Source organism: Lithobates pipiens, unplaced genomic scaffold (assembly GCF_037356315.1).
Source record: "Lithobates pipiens isolate NorthernLeopardFrog02 unplaced genomic scaffold, aLitPip1_a1.2 Scaffold_8, whole genome shotgun sequence".
NCBI lineage: Eukaryota > Metazoa > Chordata > Amphibia > Anura > Ranidae > Lithobates > Lithobates pipiens.
Window position 1 is genome coordinate 596,299,191 of NW_027507903.1, and position 11,965 is coordinate 596,311,155.

The 11,965-nt window shown below is 50.1% G+C and overlaps 1 protein-coding gene and 1 pseudogene across 1 annotated transcript in view; one reads left to right on the forward strand and one right to left on the reverse strand.

The window, feature by feature from the left end:
* LOC143962295 (complement C3-like) overlaps positions 1–11,965 on the reverse strand; it is a 324,990-nt gene that overhangs the window by 144,178 nt on the left and 168,847 nt on the right. The window lies entirely within an intron of this gene.
* On the forward strand, positions 1,112–1,251 carry LOC143964598 (U2 spliceosomal RNA; annotated as a pseudogene).

Below are 11,965 nucleotides of genomic sequence, written 5' to 3' on the forward strand. Positions count from 1 at the left end.
ACCCCCCACCCGCTGGAAGGCAGGCACGTACATGTACATGCTTGTGCCTGCCTGTGCCATTGCGATGACGTACAATGGCAATGCGGCGGTCCTTAAGTGGTTAAAAACAGGATATAATATGTCACAGGATTATTCTGGTATTTTATAAGTTCTAGCGCAGCATTATTTTTGGTGCTCTCCATTCACACCTGAGACCTTGTAACACTAATGAGTCACATGACACCGGGGAGGGAAAATGGCTAATTGGACCCAATTTAGACATTTTCACTTAGGGGTGTACTCACTTTTTGCCAGCGGTTTAGACATTAATGGCTGTGTGTTGAGTTATTTTGAGTGGACAGAAAATTTACACTGTTATACAAGCTGTAGACTCACTACTTTACATTGTGGCAAAGTGTAATTTCTTCAGTGTTGTCACATGAAAAGATAGAATAAAATATTTACAAAAATGTGAGGGGTGTACTCACTTTTGTGAGATACTGTAAACATAAATGTAAAGGTATTCTTGCAGTGAGCTTGATATGTGCAAACAGTCTAAAACTGAAGGTGGGTCAGCGTATAATAGTGACAAACATAATAATCATGTGCAAACACAGCAAGTAAAAATGTATGAAACACAGAGTATAGATTAAATAAAGTGCAATAAAATCAAATGTCCCATATTGCATTCAGAGTGCCTGAGTGGATAAACCAGATTGCAATCAAAAAACAAAATATGAGTCCATAAATCAATTAACAGTTGATAGATGGTTGGTGGATCCCTTCACCATAATAAATAGTGAATAAATAGATGGTGCCTGGCCAATCCAATGTGATAACACCTCAGTGTGCACAATATTTTCTTGTACGTATTAATGCATATTTTTTAGCACTTGCACTTTTTGTCACATAGGATACAGAGCAAGCTGTCCCTGCCTGTCACCTCTGTGCTGTGCTTGTCAGCCTCACCTGGTGCCATCTGTGTTGGTGCTGACAGTTTTCTTTGTGGCCACTCCATTCAGCTTCTTCCTCTCCTCCAGTAGATCTTCCCCCAACCTCCGCACAGACAGCCAGAAACTCTGCCTCCCACCGCCTGCCGCCTCCCGCCTTGTACAGCGCCTGCAGCATCCTCTTCGCTTCTCAGCCTTTTGGCTAAGATCAAGTGTAGTATCTGTTCTTATCAGTTGCCAAAGGAGGCGCTGTTCCATCCCTATTCGAGAGGGTTTGGGCGGCGCTCTCTGATGGCGTAATTTGCATCCGGAAGGACAGTTTCGGTAGGGGCCACGTCGTGCCGCCCGACAGTAAACTGGGGGCCGATGCATGGTCGAGTCTGAGCCGTCTGGAAGGATGCTCCTGGTGAGGATGGGTGCTGCCTGCTCTGATCCAGAGGGTCGGGTACCTGGCCTTCTGGCCTGGATTGGGGTAGTTCTAGCCCTGGACAGTTTTACGGGAGGGAAAACCGGCTGGTCCCTAGGTAGGGGGGGAGGAGGGGTTAGTACTTCCCGAATGTAATCAGGAAGGAGTGAAGGGAGCGACGGTGGAGCCTGATGGTAAAGGGCTCTCACCAAGCTTCCTGATCTTCATGCCTTCCTGTCTGGGGTGGGGGCTGCTGTGGTCCGGACCATGGGTCAGGGCGGTCTTGAAAGCCTATGGAGTATGTGCAGTCCGGGGGTGCCTAAGAATCACTGTGAGTGAGGGTCACTTTGATTTTGGGCACCAAGGTCACTGCACCATAACACGCTTTTTTAGCACCTGCCTCTTGGGCCAGGCCTTTTGGCTGGGACCAGAGGAATTTTTTATTCCTGGCCGGAGGGCCTGGTCATTGTTTCACACAACGACCACCTTTTCACTCTCCTCTCCACTATCCCTTCCCCACTTTTTATTTCTTTTCAGTGTGTGTTTTGTCACGTCTTGTCTTGTCACTTTGCACGTTTGCTGTGATGAGTAGGGTCACAGGTTCTAGGGCCTGTCCTGAAAGTCTGGGGAGGGGGTGGACATGGCCTTTTGGCTTAGTTCGCCCTCTTCCTTAGGGTTGGGGTCTTCCTTCGGGGGAGCCTCACCTAGTATTTGGGTGGGTCTGTTTCGGCAGACCTTCCAAAGAACGGGGTCTGACTGGTTTCGGCCAGGAAGACCAAGTTTTAAGTGTCCTTGTCCCTGTCAGGAGCCTAACGCCCCGGGGGATTCAGGACAAGGTCCTCTGATTTTAGAGGACTTGTGTACCCGTCTGCACTTTTTTGTGTCACTCTTTATGTGTGTGCACATTTTTTATGCACCGGGTGAAGTTTTTTTGGAGTGTGTTTTGCACGCCACAGGCTTTAAAATCCTCGTCTGCCAGGACATCCAGCTCATGCAGGCCCCTCCTCCGCCGCTGCTACTGACATTATACCACCTCAGGATCCGGCCCACTGTCGGAGCTGCTCCTTCTGCCTGCCCCGATGAAGGTCGCGCTCCAGTTTGGCAGTGCAGTGTGAGAGGGTGCTTCTTTTTTGCCGCCCCACTCGCGAAGTGCCGCCCTAGGCCTGGGCCTTGTCGGCACTGCCCTATAGAGGTTGCACAGGCAGTCCAACTCCTCCAGGATAGCACATCAATATGTGCCATTGCTAGAAGGTTTGCTGTGTCTCCCAACACAGTCCCAAGAGCATGAAGGAGATTCCAGGAGACAGACAGTTACTCTAGGAGAGCTGGACAGGGCCCCTTAAACCATCAGCAGGACTGGTATCTGCTTCTTTGTGCGAGGAGGAACAGGTTGAGTACAAACTCGCTCATCCATGTCTTTATATACCTTGCTTTGTGCACAGTCATATTGGAACAGGAAGGGACCATCCCCAAACTGTTTCCACAAAGTTGGGAACATAAAATTTTCCAAAATCTCTTGGTATGCTGATGCCTTAAGAGTTCCCTTCACTTGAACTAAGGGGCCAAACCCAACCCCCAAAAAACAACCCCACACCAAAAAATAAAGACATGGATAAGCGAGTTTGGGGGGGAGAAACTTGACTGACCTGCACAGAGTCCTGACCTCAACCCGATAGAACACCTTTGGGATGAATTAGAGCAGATTGATATGATTCTATTAGATTGTAAGCTCTTTTGAGCAGGGTCCTCCTAACCCTCTTGTATTTTATTGTATTGTAACTATATTGTCTCCCTTTTATAATGTGGAGCACTGTGTAAACTGTTGGCACTATATAAATCCTGTATAATAATAATAATAATAATAATGATTCTGAGAAGGGACCTTCCATTCCTCTCTGCTAACAAAGACAGAAGCAGCTAAAGTGGTATTAAACACAGAAATGTATTAGATTGCAGTGTTACTTTGCCCAGCCGTGCCATTCTGCCAACCTATATCTGCTGACAGCGGTCGGCAAGTGGTTAACTGCTTAATTTGTGTTAAATGGAATCGGGCTGTAATTTGTTAGTTAAGTTCATCTAAATCTGCTAGTAAATCTAAAGCCGCGACCACACGGGCGGACTGTATGGCCTACTTAGTCCGTCATACAATCCGACGGACAGTCCGTCATACTTTCGAATGAACGGACTTGACCACACACACCACTTTTTGAGCGGACTAATATGGCGTACTAAGTCCGCCATACTATCCGCCCTACTTTTGAAATGAACGGACTCGCCCACACACGCGGAGGAAAGTCCGCTAATTTTGAGCGCGTCTCCAGGTAGGCGGGGCCTGCGAAGGAGACATCGCTGACCCCGCCGCCTGGTATGGACTTAAAGGGGAACTCCAACGCCGAAAAAAATCGGCGTGGGGGTCCCCCCCAAGTCCACAACAGACCCTTGTCCGAGTATGCTACCCGGCCGGCCAGGAAAGGGGGGCGAGCGAGCGCCCCCCCTCCTAAACCGTACCAGGCCGCGTGCCCTCAACATGGGGGGGTGCCCCAAAGCACCTTGTCCCCATGTTGATGAGGACAAGGGCCTCTTCCCGACAACCCTGGCCGTTGGTTGTCGGGGTCTGCGGGCGAGGGGCTTATCGGAATCCGGGAGCCCCCTTTAATAAGGGGGCCCCCGGATACCGGCCCCCTACCCAGGCCGCGTGCCCTCAACATGGGGGGGTGCCAAAGCACCTTGTCCCCATGTTGATGAGGACAAGGGCCTCTTCCCGACAACCCTGGCCGTTGGTTGTCGGGGTCTGTGGGCGGGGGGCTTATCGGAATCCGGGAGCCCCCTTTAATAAGGGGGCCCCCGGATACCGGCCCCCCACCCTATGTGAATAAGTATGGGGTACAATGTACCCCTACCCATTCACCTGTAAAATAAAAGTACAAAAAAAAACACAACACACGAGATAAAATACTTTATTGCACAGCTCCGGGGGTCTTCCGTCTTCGGGGGTCTTCTCGCCGGACTCCTCCGCTATCTTCTTGTAGCTCTTTTGCTAGCGGAGGAGTCCGGCTTTCTTCCTCGCCGCCGGCCTCTTCTCCCGACTTCGGGGGTCTTGTCCCCCTCTTCAGTTCTTCTGCCGGGCCACCGCGCCTTCTTAGCTCTTCTTCTCCTCCAGGAGATGTTGCCTCGACAATCTCTCCGGCCGGAATGCCAGGGACGCACTGCGCGGCCACTTATATAGGGACAAGGGGTGGTGTCACATGGCTTTATGTCACATGGGTTGGTCACACGGGTTGATGTCACATGGGGACTATGACATCGTAAGGGGGCGGGGTCACCATGTGACACCAACCCATGTGACATAAAGCCATGTGACACCGCCCCTTGTCCCTATATAAGTGGCCGCGCAGTGCGTCCCTGGCATTCCGGCCGGAGAGATCGCCGAGGCAACATCTCCTGGAGAAGAAGAAGAAGAAGAAGAAGAACGGAAGGCGGCGGCGGCGACAGAAGACCGGGCCACCGCCTGTAAAAGAGCTATAAGAAGGCGCGGTGGCCCGGCAGAAGAACCGAAGAGGGGGACAAGACCCCCGAAGTTGGGAGAAGAGGCCGGCGGCGAGGAAGAAAGCCGGACTCCTCCGCTAGCAAAAGAGCTACAAGAAGATAGCGGAGGAGTCCGGCGAGAAGACCCCCGAAGACGGAAGACCCCCGGAGCTGTGCAATAAAGTATTTTATCTCGTGTGTTGTGTTTTTTTTTGTACTTTTATTTTACAGGTGAATGGGTAGGGGTACATTGTACCTCATACTCATTCACATAGGGTGGGGGGCCGGTATCCGGGGGCCCCCTTATTAAAGGGGGCTCCCGGATTCCGATAAGCCCCCCGCCCACAGACCCCGACAACCAACGGCCAGGGTTGTCGGGAAGAGGCCCTTGTCCTCATCAACATGGGGACAAGGTGCTTTGGCACCCCCCCATGTTGAGGGCACGCGGCCTGGTACGGCTCTGGAGGGGGGGCGCTCGCTCGCCCCCCTTTCCTGGCCGCCCGGGTAGCGTGCTCGGACAAGGGTCTGTTGTGGACTTGGGGGGGACCCCCTCGCCGATTTTTTTCGGCGTTGGGGTTCCCCTTTAAGTCCATACCAGGCGGCGGGGCCAGCGACGTCTCCTTCGCGGGCCCGGCCTACCTGGATACCCGCTCGAAATGAGCGGACTTTTCTCCGGGCGGGAAAAGTCCGCTCATTTCAAAAGTACTGGGGACTGGCATACACACAGCCGGATTGTCCTCCGAAATGCGAGTACGACGGACAGTATTTAGAAAAATCCGAAATACTTAGTACGCCGGACTGCACGCTGAAAAAGTCCGATGAAGCAGACTGTCCGCTGAAATGTGTTTCGGCGGACTAAGTAGGCCATACAGTCCGCCCGTGTGTACGCGGCATTACACTCCGTCCCCCTAGACTGACAAAGATGTCTCCATTGCTGTTCCATCAAGAATAGAGACACCCTAAGACCGAAGTGTGTAAAAATGTGAGAATGAAAAGTCATAGCAATATGCTGGACCACAATGGGATAGCTCAAAGGGGGATCCACAGTCTCTGCTCTTTTTTATTTACAGGTTGCTATAGGTCACTGCAGTATCCCTGGGCAGCAACAGCCACGGGATTGGGTCATAAAGTAGAACAGCTGATTGGGCAAAATTGGCGGTTGTAAAGCCCGCGCGGAGAGAGCCAATAAAAAGGCCTGGAGCGGTGTTCCCACAGACCGTTTGGACCAGACCGCAGCGCCCACCCGCCCTCCCGATCTTCGGCAAGTCATGTTATCCAAAAGGGGAGTAGTCGTCCAGCATTGTCTGGATGGACACCGCTTAATTTTGTGTAATATGTATTTTAGCCAAGATGGCTTTATATTTATTTATATGTATTTAAATTTGTAATGTTCAAACTAGCCCCCCATGGATAACGCCGTGGCCATATAATTCCAATTGATAAATATTTTGTATTATTAATAATGTGTCTCTTTCATTACGGAATACCTTTGTGCTAGCCCATGCAAACGGAACAGAGCATTAATATTAGCAGTAGAAGGAATGGGAAATCAAGCCCAACCAAGTTTAGTTAGACAGATGTTGTTCAGACTATAAATGTGAACGTACAGTCCACAAGACCCCCGAGCAGGGCCGCTGATAGGGCAGTACAACCAGCCCTGTTGTACCGGGCCTGGCCAGCAGGGGGTGCCCGAGCAGCTTTTAACCTCTAGCTAAAAAAAAAAAAAAAAAAATCTAAATAACTATATTAACCCGCCCCCACTTGATTACTAAGGTATATAAAGGAATATATATTCATTTCCTGGGCCCCATCAGGTTACCAGAGGGGCCCAGGAGGTGAAAGCAGAAGAGGGACTTTTTTTCCATTTTCCGGTGCAAGGATACAATTTCATGCTGTTCTCAGTATACCTGCACAAACTAAAGTTCTTCCTGCTCACTGTATGCCTCTCCGGCGGATGGATATTACTGTTATACGACTCCCTTCATTCAGTAAGTGCTGCAGCTTGAGGGACTTATCACTGAGGCTGCTGAGACAGACAGAGCAGCAGGAGTAATCTGGACAAGGGCAGTGGTACACAGACACACAGACACACACACACACACACACACACACACACACACACACACACACACACACACTATTGTATAATGTGCAGTCCCCAGACTCTGTGTGCTCATGGTTATTATCATTATGATGATCAGGGCACATGACTGTGTGGTGCTGACTTTCCTGATACTGTATATGGCTGTACTGTGTGTTACAGACTATAACTCAGCACAGCCATAACAAAGTCAGCACCACACAGTCATGTTACACTGACAGAGCCATACATCATGAGCACATAGTGAGATGCTACTTTTACACATGTGATGGGGGGAAGGGGCAGTAAAAACACACAGCCAAGCTGCATTTTTACCACTCCCCTTTGATAACCTTTCACCCAAGCTTTGCAATTAGGTCCTTTTTCTCTAGTCGTCTGTCCAGGACAGCACTAGAGAGATAGGCTCCACCTCCAGAGGCAGGAAACACAATCCAGATCTTTTAAGGGCGGTCTCCGTCCCTTCCCCTTCAGTCTTTGTGTTTCCTCCACCGGAGGAGGAGGCTGGATCAGGAGCTCCCCTTCCCCTGACGGTGGGATAGCCCATAAGAGACGGGGAAGGAGTTCGGATTACCTGTTGGTAAACGGACGTTTTGAAGTCCTCCGGTCAGGTTGACTGCAGCTTCGAAACCGGCGTTCTCCTTCTGAAGCCCGGGGAGGGCGTTCGTTTCCCCACCTGACAATAGGTTCAAACTGGGCGCGAAGTCAGGTGGGGGACGGGCACAGGCTTCGAGTTCCGGCCTGTGCATCACAGGAGGAGGATAGAGGACTTCCGGCAATCCACTACCGGTCCCGGGTCGCGCGGCGAGCGTGGACGTTCGGGACCTTGGCGGCTATTTTAAAAAGCCGCAGCCACGAGGCGTTCGCGCTGCATCCAGGCGGTTAGGCGTGTGCTTCAAGCGTTCGTGCTGCATCGCTTTATCGCCATTACGAAAAGAAGCCTCCAGGCGTGTTCCGATCAAAATGGATGCAGTGGAGAGTGGCAGTGGAGCCGAACCAGCTCAGGTAGGCAAACACAGAGGTGTCTTGTACCTACAGGGTTGGGAGTGAGGGGGGGAGTGATGGACTAATCAATGCAAAGGCATTCTGAAATGGTCCAGGTGTGTTTTTCCTCCCTCCCTCTCTCAAACAGGATCCGGACTAAAGAGTCTTGTGAATCCTGTTAGCGGTTGGTGGGGTGCACATAGGTGTTGGGTGAAGGCATCCTATTTTTTGCTAAGGTTTCGCTGATGTTAGCTTGTCTGGTTTTTCCCTTCCTTCTCTACTTCTCTTGTCTTGGGCTCTGCCCAAAGAACCAGGGAGGTCAGGGGGGAAGAAGACATGTCCTTCATGTATGAATAAATTAAAAGAAGGATGGTCGAAGCCCCTCTGCAAACCATGCATAGACAAATTGGTCTATAAGGAAGCTACGGGGCCTGTTAGGATTTGATTTCTGGAGTACAGAAAGAAATGCAATCCATCAAGACAATGCTAGCGAACCTTGAGACCCCAAAAACCAGCCGCAGTCCCCCCTGCTTCCACCCCAGAGGAAGGTGACGAATCAGGGGAAGAGGAATTTGATTCACTGGATGGCCTAAGTGAGACGGCATCATCCAGAGATATTCCTGTGCAAGGGACAAGCTTCCCCAGATACAGGCTCTCACTCAAGGAGGTAGATGCCTTACTGGGGGTGATTTATGAGACGCTCGAAATTAAAGAAGAGCCAGTCTCCCTGTCCTTGCATGACCAGATGTATCAGACCCTAAAGGCAGATCATAGCACACTGGAGAGTGGGAAAAGCTCTTTTTTTCCTAAAAGTATGCAGCGGAGATTCCCCTTCAGCGAGGACCCCACTTGCGTCTGGAACAAAGTGCCAAGGTAGACGCAGCTTTTTCCCAGTGTGTAAAATCAACCTCGCCTTTGAGAACATGGGTGATCTTAAGGAACCCATGGATAAAAGGATGGAGGTGCTGCTGAAGAGGTCATGGGAAGTAACCATGACTAATTCAAAACCTGCAATGGCCACGACAATAGTGGCTCGCAACTTGGAGGTCTGGCTGGAACAAATTGCAAAGCCATTTGGAAGGGGGGGCCTCCAGAAAGGAAATACTGGATTCCCTTCCTATGCTGCATAAAGCAGCAGGTTATATGGTAGATGCCTCTGCAGAGTCTGTTAAATTGTCAGCCAGGACCGCTGCCCTCGTAAACGCATCTCGCAGGGCACTTTGGTTGAAGTCTTGGTCAGGAGACTCGGCCTCAAAAGTGAGGTTATGTGGCATCCCCTCTGAGGGAGACCTCTTGTTCGGACAGGATCTTGAAAAGTCCTGGACCGTACTGCAGAGAAGGCCTTTCCTGTTAAACCCAAAAAGCTACAGGTAAATGCTTTTTTTCATCCCCAAAGGCAGGGACAGTCACAGGGACAGACCTCTAAGGAGTCAACAACTAAGAAACAGTGGATGGGAGGAAAACAGAAAGAATCTTTTTTCCTCTTCTAAAAAAACCACTAAATCCCAGTGACCTGTTCCCTGTGGGGGAAAAACTGGGGCAGTTCCTCCCACAGTGGGAAAAGACTACCCCAAATACTTTTATTCTGAGGACCATCAGGGAGGGTTACAAAATACAGACAAGGATGTGTCTGACCAAGCCTCCCAAGGATCCCCAGAAAGCGACAGCTTTGCTGTCGCAAATTGGCGATTTAATAGACCAGAGGGTTCTAGTGCCAGTTCCGTCACAAGAAATAAACCACGGTTTCTACTCGCATGTGTTTGTGGTGAAGAAACCGTTAGGCAAATTCCGGTGAATTTTGAATCTAAAGTTGCTGAACAAGTGGGTAACTTATAAGAAATTCCGGATGGAAACAATCTTTACAGTGAGGTCAGTACTCCCTCCATATTGTTTCATGGCCTCTCTCGATCTGAGGGACGCATATTTACACATCCCCATTCGAGAAGACTCAAAAGTATTTGAGGATAGTGATGCTTGGGGGAAGACAGATCCGATACAGGGCTCTGCCATTCGGTCTATCTTCTTCCCCCAGGATATTTACTAAGGTCCTGGCAGAAGCATTGGTTCCCCTGAGGCTGAAAGGGGTCGCTGTCATACCATACTTGGAAGACCTTTTATTTTTCGCCCCCTCAAAGCTCCAACTGCAGAGAGGTCTGAGGGTAGCCATCTCTTGCCTAAAAAGGCTGGGGTGGTTAATAAACGAAGAAAAGTCGCACTTGACACCAACTCGGGCCATACAGTATCCAGGTTTCCTGGTAGATTCTGTGTCACAGAGTCTTCCTCACAGGGGGAAAAGGTGAAAAAGATGGTAACCTTTTTGCAGTCCAGTCGGACAATTTCCATCCGCTCAGCTATGGCAGGGTTGGGCCTATTAGTGGCAACAATCCCTGCGGTTCCTTGGGCAAGAGCTTATTTCAGGGGCCTTCACGCCAATATTCTGAGCAGCTGAGACGGGACACAAGAATCCCTGGACGGGATTATCCTCTATCCTCAAAGACCAGAAGGTCTCTTTGGTGGTGTAAGAGGAGAACCTAGTACGAGGTCTATGGTGGTCTCCTCCAGTGTCTGTCTGCATCACTATGGATGCCAGTGCTTTGTGCTAAATAGCCCAAGGATACTGGGGGAGGCAATCTGGGAAGCCTTAAGGGCGTTTGCCAGGGATCTGAAGGACCACCATGTACAGGTCCTCTCGGACAGTATAGTGGCGATTTCCTACCTAAACAGGGAGGAACGAGATGCCCTTCCTTGATCAAGCTAACAAGTACGATCACGCATTGGGCAGAAGAAAACCTAGAATCAGTTTCAGCGGTCCATCTAAAGGGGGTAGACAACCACCTGGCAGACTTTGAGTCGACACAGGGTGTACGAATCAGAATGGTCCCTGAAAAGGGAGAGTTTCCAGCTGATGTGCAATGCGCAAATGGGGTCTTCCGGAGGTGGACTTGTTCGCCAAGAAAGCTAACACCCAGGTCCCAGTATACGACTCCCTAGCAAGGGACGCAGGGGCAAAAGGGATAGACGCTTTGGCACAAAACTGGGCGTTTCGCACTCGCTACGCCTCCCCCCCCCCCCCCCCCCCCCCAGTCAAGCTAATTCCTCTAGTCCTGAGGAAATTTTTGCAGGAACAGGCCACATTAATACTGGTGGTTCCATATTGGCCGAAGAGACCGTGGTTCTCAATGATGCTGGGTCTGACAGACGAGCCTCCCATCCTACTGCCGGAGAGAAAGGATCTGCTGTCCCAGGGTCCAGCTCTGTTGCCAGAAATGCAGACCCTAAAGTTATCGGCCTGGCGTCTGAAGAGAGCCTCTTGAAGTCTAAGGGGCGCTCGGATAGGGTGATTAGAACACTCCTTTCTAGTAGAAAGAGAGTAACCCAAGCAATTTAAGTATTGGAAGGTTTTTTGTTCATGGTTGGACACTAAAAAGGTGTCTATAAGTATCCCGACAGTCTTGGCGTTTTTACAAGACGGTGCGGATAAGGGACTGGCCATTAGTACCTTAAAGGTACAAATTGTGGCCCTATCGGTTTTGTTGGATCAACCTCTGGAGGCAGACCCGCTGGTCAGCAGGTTCTTTAAGGGATTGACCAGGATTAAACCTGTTCCTTTCAAAAATTTACCCAAATGGGACCTGTCAATTGTGTTACAGGGATGGGTAAAAAAGTCTCGGGAAGAAGAACTTTCCTTGAAATGGATCACGCTTGAAACGGTGTTCCTAGTGGCTATTTCCACAGCCAGACGCATTAACGAGCTTCAGGCACTTTCGGTGAAAGAGCCGTTTTTACAAATTTTTGAAGAGGCGCTGGTGTTGCACACGGACCCTGGGTTTTTACCCAAAGTAGTGACAAATTTCCATAGAACACAGGAAATTGTTTTTCCTTCGTTCTGTGGGTCCTCCCACTAATCCTAAGAAGGTAGAGTTTAACCAACTGGATGTGAGAGCCTGTGTCTTACAGTATCTGGAGATGTCGAAAAGCATTAGAAAATCAACTGCATTATTTGTTTTACATGCTGGGTTAAAA